At 35.2% G+C, this 8029-nt stretch overlaps 6 non-coding genes and 1 pseudogene across 6 annotated transcripts; all 7 read right to left on the bottom strand.

The window, feature by feature from the left end:
• Positions 1-1301: 1301 nt before the first annotated feature.
• On the bottom strand, positions 1302-1398 carry LOC113342324 (annotated as a pseudogene).
• A 296-nt stretch (positions 1399-1694) lies between these two features.
• Positions 1695-1801, bottom strand: LOC113342314. The gene has a single exon (XR_003356601.1). It is a non-coding gene; the product is annotated as a small nucleolar RNA snoR97 (small nucleolar RNA).
• Positions 1802-1918: 117 nt separating this feature from the next.
• LOC113341964 lies at positions 1919-2032 on the bottom strand. Its single transcript, XR_003356277.1, has one exon. It is a non-coding gene; the product is annotated as a small nucleolar RNA Z278 (small nucleolar RNA).
• Positions 2033-2126: 94 nt separating this feature from the next.
• LOC113341882 lies at positions 2127-2215 on the bottom strand. Its single transcript, XR_003356196.1, has one exon. It is a non-coding gene; the product is annotated as a small nucleolar RNA Z223 (small nucleolar RNA).
• A 68-nt stretch (positions 2216-2283) lies between these two features.
• Positions 2284-2369, bottom strand: LOC113342442. Its single transcript, XR_003356663.1, has one exon. It is a non-coding gene; the product is annotated as a small nucleolar RNA U36a (small nucleolar RNA).
• Positions 2370-5825: 3456 nt separating this feature from the next.
• Positions 5826-5914, bottom strand: LOC113342038. Its single transcript, XR_003356347.1, has one exon. It is a non-coding gene; the product is annotated as a small nucleolar RNA R16 (small nucleolar RNA).
• Positions 5915-5982: 68 nt separating this feature from the next.
• Positions 5983-6074, bottom strand: LOC113342024. The gene has a single exon (XR_003356332.1). It is a non-coding gene; the product is annotated as a small nucleolar RNA R16 (small nucleolar RNA).
• Between the last annotated feature and the right edge of the window lie 1955 nt (positions 6075-8029).

Genomic DNA, 8029 nt, shown 5'->3' with positions numbered 1-8029 from the left:
TTGAAAATGAAGAACACGAAGAACAGTTCGGTTCTATTGGATTTAAAACTAAGTCACCGAACTCTCTGTTCGGTTGTTTCGCAAAAAAATTTAAAATTACAAAGTAACCGAACTCCACCCTTATAACCGAAAAAAAAAACAAATCCAGTCTAACCGAACTGTGTTGTTGTGGCCACTATGTTGAGTTCCAAAATAACCGAACTTAGCCAATAGAGTTCGGTTTGTTCGAAAAAAATTTTAAAACTACAAAGTAATCGAACTTAGCCAATAAACGCTGGAACTTCACATTTTTTTTGTTTGTTAAGTTCGGTAACTTCACAATTTTATCGCAGAAACCGAACTCAGAGTTCGGTTGGTTAGCTGTTAGGTTCAAGTTTGCGAAAGAACCGAACTTTGTAAACTTATATACTCTTATATTACGTAAAGTTCGGTTAGATCAAAAGTGCATGCAGTTTGCGAACCAACCGAACTTTGTACATCAAAATTCGGTTAGTTGAGAACCAACCGAACATAACGCTGTAACTCCTAGAAATTATTAGAAAGTTCGGTAACCTGCGTGTTTGGAACAAGTACCCGGTCCCGAACTACACTTTCAGATGAGTTCGGTTACTTGTTCATCTCACGGGGCAACCGAACTACAGCTTCAGATGAGTTCGGTTACTTGTTCTTCATACAAAGTAACTGAATTACAGCTTCAGATGAGTTCGGTTACTTGTTCTTCATATAAAGTAACCGAACTGTTCAAAATCCGGTTCAAATCCGGATCATTTTGAAGATTAACAAATATTTTAGGAGAGGATGGAGATGAAGAATCAGATGAGTTTTCATCATTTGAATACTCAAACTTAGTGAATTGGAAAAAAAATCTATTTTCCACTTTTTTCTCCTTCATCTTCTCTAATTCTACTCTCTCAATAATTCTACTCAACTGATAATAAACCCATCTTTTAATTTAATCTCACTAATTGTTGTTAACTAAATCATTCACTAATCATAATCTAAAATTAATTAAGAGGGTAAATTAGGTATTAAATAAATCACTAGATATGGGATGACCTAGAATTACTTCTAATGACTTTACTCAAAATAAAACCATGGTCACCCAGAAAAACCATGTTCCCCAAAAAATCGTTCTTTACAAAGGCTTCAAAAAATCGTTCTTTACAAAGGCTTCGTTCTTTACAAAGGCTTCCAGAGGTGTTTTCAAGAGCCAAGATGGACCTTCGACCTGCATACTTATTAACATCTAGTGAAACACCAAAATTTAAGTAAACGTTGTAGGTCAAAAACATTGCATTAGAAAATGTAGTGCCTCCCATCTCGTTGATTACGAGAGAAGAAGCTGATAGACAACACACGCTGTATGAGTTTTTTCAGTCTTGATGTCCACCAGTTAACAGGACATGAAGAATAGTTAAAACTCAAAACGTGATACAGGAGTATCATCACTCAAATAAACAGGGAACACAAAGTGTTCAGGAACAAATTTGGATACTTTGCAGCATCAATACTCCTCTATGTGCATTTGCATTTTCTTCATTCTCATCCCTCGTAGTACAATAATAATACAATCCTAAGTGAAATTAGTGAAACAACAAAATTAAATTACCATGTTTAGTCAGATTTTTTACCAAGACTTAGAAAATGTAGTGCTGATATAAGTAAACTTTGTAGGTCAAGAGTTTTGCATTAGAAAATATAGTGCTGTCATATAACTCCCATCTTGTTGATCACGAAAGAAGAAGCTGATACACAACACACACTATATGAGTTGTTCCAGTCTTCATGTCCACAAGTTACCCGAACACACCAGCTAACAGGACATAAGTTGGCTTACTGTCCACAGACTCCACACTCAAAACATGATACCACACACTATATGAGTTGTTCCAGTCTCCAGTATGAAAAATGCCATAATGCCTCGGTTAGATCCATTAATGTCATATGAATATAGTTTCCCCAAGGGTTTCTCCCTGTAAACAGGGTCTCAGTTCCACTACATCTCAACCAATTGGATAACATCATCACAGGCTTCACAATTAACACGCTGATTCAACTCATCAATCTTTATAAAAATTTCACACACACATCTAGAATCTACAAAAAGATAAACAAAGATAAACAAAACTAAGCTCAGATATTTCTCAGCTTCTCTATCAAGAATTTTCTGAACCAGAACTGGCATAAAGCTGTGTAATAATCATCACTGCCGAATTTCACAATTACTTCAATCACATAACCAAATCAAATATCTAACTCTAGGTCGTTTAGTCTAATCAATAATGGCTCATATCAAGAAATTCAACCATTTTACCTTTTTAGCTTCATAGATTACTCTCAGAAGCTCGGGTATTTTGTGATCATAGCCAATTTTATGATCGAAGACACATAAAACATTTACTCATAATCTAACAAGAACTCAGATTCAATAATGTAGCCAGAGTTTTTAGAGGTAAAACCATCGAAATAAATAAACCCCCACGTGTAACCCGACCGATTTTCATATTTGCCTCTATGACTGAGCAAATCTAAGTAGATTATTTGATTAGTAAGCTCAAAGGTGTGGAGAGGCAACAATAATCAAGAAATTGCAACAAAAACATATGAGACCTAATTTTTTTTATTTCTGTTAAGGGAATAACTGGGTTAACTTTTCCTAGCCAATCCATACATGTCTAAAGAAGTGATGGACAGTGAAAAAAATTTAACTCTACTGGTAAGGGTGTGTAGCCCAAACACATAAGCACAGTTTATTCATAAATCTAGAAATTAACATAGGTGCATATGAATTTTTTTAAGTGGCAAATCATCTATATCTTGATGCACACCAAAACTGACTTAGTAGCAAGGTTCGAAAACGGGTCACGGCCCAGGTCACAGGTACTAGGCGTGACCGTTATAACGTGTTTTGACGGGTGTGAGCACGTTTTGGGTCAAAAACGCGTTATATAGGAATAAAACGCGTTTTTTTGACGTTTTTTTAAAATAACGGGTGTGATAACGTTTAAATAAGAAAAATAAATAATTTGTGATCTGAATTTCCTATGTAACGGTAATTACAGCTGTGAAAACGGTTACGACGGGTCTAAATAACGTTGTTACTACGTTTTTTCATATTTTTTTTGGTTTAATTTATTTATTTGATTTTTTATTTATTTGTTTATGGGTTTTTAACATACAAATTTATGGATATCTAGTAAAATTCACAACCCTAAGTCTATGACTTATAACAATGCATTGTAGTTATCGTCTACCGACAATATTTATACACGCATACTATCACTATCCACTTGATATGTTCAAGTTGTCACTCGAATAGTTCAATGCATTCCCCAATATTTGAATAATGCATATTCGGATTCAAAAGCAGTCAAAACTTTGTTGTCAAATAATACTCCTAGGCTCTTAGCTACTTGCTACAAGACTAACCAACAAGGAATGCAACAGGAAGAGAGTCAGAGACTAGCTAGAGAAAAAGAGAGTGAGAGAGGGAAGTCAGGGAGTCGATTTATCTTTTTATTTTGCATTTGGAGGTGTGTACAGTATATGCTACATGTGGTCTGTACTTTAGAGTTCAGACTCAAAAGTTAAAGAAATAAAACAAAAAAAAAGTAAAAAGAGTAGTTGTGATTAACCGACGATGGAAAGATCAGTTGAGTTCTCCTCTTCATGCTGCAGCGCATTTTCTGAATCCATATTATATCTACAACCCAGCAGCCAATCTCATCAACAATGAAATTTCTCAGCCCCAAATTTGTCTCAGTGAAGTTATATCAAAAATGATTAGTATCCCTCAAGAACAAGCGACATGCATGCTAGAGGTGTGAATTTTTATTAACAATTAATTTCGTAATTATATGAATTTCTATTCACAGTTTTTGATATTTTTAGGCGGGAAGAATGCAAATGATGCAAGGCCAATTTGCATCACCATCAGCAAGATTGGCTTCTCTGCAAGGTGATCCTGTAAGCTGGTGGTTGTCATACGGTGCTCAGTTTCCATCACTCCAGAGGATCGCGGTAAAGATACTAAGCCAGACAAACACATCGTCTGGATCCGAGAGGAATTGGAGTGTGTTTGAAAGAATTCACACCAAACTACGCAACCTTTTAGTTTCGTCAAGAATAAACGATTTGGTATATGTTCAGTACAATTTAAGATTGGAGCAGCAAAGAGTTCAAGGTAAAGCAAAGCGACATAACATCGATGTCCACAATGTTCATAGCCTGCTGAAAGATGAAAATATGCTTGATTGGATAGCAGGGGATGATGAAACACCAGTTTTACCTCAGGAAGAACATTGGTTAAATGAATTGGAAGAGGAAGCAGCTAATAATCCAGAGCCTCTCCCTCCACCATACGAATGGCATGATCCAGAAGTTGAAATCTCATATCAAAGGTTGCCAGTGAGTAACTTTGTTTATGACTTTGGTAACCTAATATTTGGAGACAATACACAAGGTCATGAAAATGAAAATCCCATATACAATTCTCATTACACTGAAGATCGTCCAGAAGAAGATACCCGAGGAATTAATGAAGAGTATAATTTCAATATTAATATCAATAATGAAATAGATAATCGTAATGATAATGAGGAAGAAGACTATGGTTATGAAGATGACGATACTGTTAACTACGACAGCAAAATGTATTACGTGAACCAATATGAGGCGGAGGAAGAGGAATCAACTGAGAATCATCGAGAAAACAGAAAATACTTGAATAAGTCGAAAAAAATGTCGGTACAAGTTGGTTTGTCTAAGTTTAAAATTTCAAGCACTACTGTCACTAGGTTACTTATTGTAAGTTTATAAAATTTGAAGTGTTTAATGATTATTTATGAAATTTTAGTTGTAAGTTTGAAATTAAAAATTGTATAAGAATTTCTCCAACTCAAATTTTTTTTTCTTAAAAACGGGTTTAACCGATATGAAAACGGAAAATACAGTGTAAAAAACGTGTGTTAAAATGTTATTTAGAAGAAAAAAACTGAAATATTAATTTTAGAAAAACGGTAATCACATGTGTGAAAACGGCATTTTTTCCTATTTATCGGTGTTATTTAGGTAAGCGTGTTGGCGAGCCTCACGGACACGGTATATGGACGTGAGCGTTATAACGGACGTTTTTTCGGAAAAAACGGCCGTTTTTCAAACCTTGCTTAGTAGAGTGTAAATTGCCAACATAATTGAGCTGAGTTATGGAGGCACAATCCGGATTTCCTGAGGAAGTTCATTAGCTTCTTTTCCACACAGTCAAAGATTATTTTGGGGGTTTTGTAACTTTATTCAGCTATTGTCATTATTAAATAATGAACTCGACCACACTGCTTGGTCCATTGTAGATCAATACTTATTTTTTTTCAACGCATATTCACAGTTTACAACCAGAATTAAACTCAAATGATACAATATGGAAGTAAAAATAAACCAGAAACTTTCTTAAGAATGGATTTAACAAAAATTCTTGCTCAGGGAGTAGCATTGGTTTAATCATAGACAAAAATCTCAGATGTCCAGACATAGTTATAAAGGAGCTTACTTCATCATTGCAAGATACTTGAATCACAGAATTTATGAAATATAAAATAAATTGAGAACAATCCATTTTCAAATCATGTTGTAGATTAAAAAACCCTCAGAAAAATTCCACAAGTGGAGATTACAGACATGTCAACATGGAATCATTTCAGACCGCCCGTCTGCTTTTTCTCATCATAGAGATTTCATTAATCATTACAGAATTCAGCTGCCCAATACTCAAATACAAACAATAAGTTTAAACACATAAAACTGTTGAAATTCAGAAACTTTATATAACCTAAGGCATCAGACAATATATTTGAGATGTTTGTATTCAACACAATTGAAATTCAGTGTGTAGGATAAGAATTATTCATCACTTGCCCCTTTCTAAGGATCTTAACAATCATAGTATAGTTAGAAAAACGGGACCTAAATAAGATATGAAATTAAATTAATGGCATCAGATAATAAGCGGAGATTGACTCATTGAGTCCACATAATATTTCAGGGTTAAGCATAAAACTGTGTTTACATCATTTGCCATTCTCAAATCTCATAAAATAAGGGATGGAAAAATATAATGAAATTTAGGTCGGACCATTTGACTCTGGAAGCAAATAGAAATAGTTTCTGCAGCGAGCTGGTAAGCCAACCTATATTTATGCATCAGTTTGATCTTCTAGATGCCATGAATATAACATTAGAAGGAGGTAAACAGATGCAATATATTGCACAAAAACTAATAAGAACAAAATTTCACAATCGACAATACATACAAACCACTATCATAAGCAAAGCATATTGAAATACCCAAGAGACTACAAGATTTGAGAACAAGAAAAATAGAACTTGCAGCCCCGGATGTAAGACCTAGTTTTACAGGAGAAGATCGGAATAGACTGTATAGAGAGAGATGGGAATGAAAAGGGTTTAAATAGGTGACTACAATTTACTTGTTAAACCCTAGATGCAATTTCTAGGGTTTTCTTTCTCTCGTACAGTACAGACACCGGTTGTGGGCTATTATATGGTGGCTAAATAACATGATCCAATCCGTTAGTTGGGTGCTCATGGCCCAAAGGCCCCTAACTACAAAATTTAGGGGTGCGCATTTCCATGCTTCCCCCTCAAATAGAAAAAGAATCAATGCGATAAATATCCTTAGAGAACCTTCTGGGTTTTGATTTTTGGATAAGGATCAAATCAATTCCCTGCTGCTTAAACACTTCCAACAAATAGGCACATCACAAACCAGCAACTTTGATTTTGATCTATCTATCATCATAAACCCTTGCATCAACTCTGAAGAAAATGCATCTTTGACAGTAATTCCCACTAAAGAAGAAATTTGGCTCACCATCTCTAATATGAATCAATGGGGAGCTCCAAACCCAAATGGTTTTCAGTCGGGCTTCCTTAAAGCCAACTGGGACTTTTTGGGAAATGATATAATCAACACCGTCCAGGAGTTCTTTCGCTCGGCCACCCTCGACAAAGATATTAATCATTCTTTCATAACCCTCATATCCAAAATTTCCACATCCCAAACTCCAGGAGATAAATAAATGCGATAAATTTACAAAATCATCTCAAAAATCTTAGTTAATAGACTAAAACCTATCCTTGGTAAAATAATCTCCTCAAATCAATCGACCTTTCTCCCTGGTCGACAAATCACAGATAATATCATAATCGCTCACGAACTTATTCATTCGATGATAACATATAAGAAAAAAAGGGTTTTCTAGCACTGAAGTTAGACCTATCAAAAGCTTTTTGATAGGGTTGAATGGAATTTTATTGAGAGAGTACTCTTGGCTTTTGGCTTCTCGGATTTATGCACTAAACTTGTTATGCAATGCATTTCAACAACCTCTTTTTCAATCCTTCTGAATGGTTCCCCGGGACCATCTTTCAACATTTCTGTGGGTCTAAGACAAGGTGATCCTTTATCACCGTATCTTTTCTTAATATGCATGGAAATCCTCTCTAGACTCCTTGAAAAGGCAATTGAAGACAATAGAATATTTGGTTTCCAAATAAACAAAGATGCTCCAAATATCTCACACTTCTTTTTTGCGGACGACTGCTTTTTATTTACAAAAGTGGACATGGGAGAAGCAAAAAGTCTATTAGAGATACTACATCTATTTGGGAACATTACGGGTCAAATGGTTAACCTTCAAAAATCCAGTGTCTATTTCAGCCCAAAAATACATCCAAGACATCGAAAGATTTTAGCAAAAATATTAAAGGTGTCGCGGATGACGAAAAATGATAGATATTTGGGTACACCGCTCTTCTTCAATAAAAACAGAAAAGCCAATACGCTACAAGGTTGGAAATCAAAACTGTTATCTCAAGCGGGGAGGACGGTTTTGATAAAATATATTCTTCAATCCTACCCAACATATCAAATGCAAGTCCTTGCTCTGCCGAAGGAAACTCTTGATCAGCTCGACCGCATTCAGAGAAATTTCTGGTGGAAGAAAGATGGGCA

Source organism: Papaver somniferum, chromosome 1 (assembly GCF_003573695.1).
Source record: "Papaver somniferum cultivar HN1 chromosome 1, ASM357369v1, whole genome shotgun sequence".
NCBI lineage: Eukaryota > Viridiplantae > Streptophyta > Magnoliopsida > Ranunculales > Papaveraceae > Papaver > Papaver somniferum.
The sequence above is the reverse complement of the archived record's forward strand: the minus strand, read 5'-3'. Positions and strand labels throughout refer to the sequence as shown.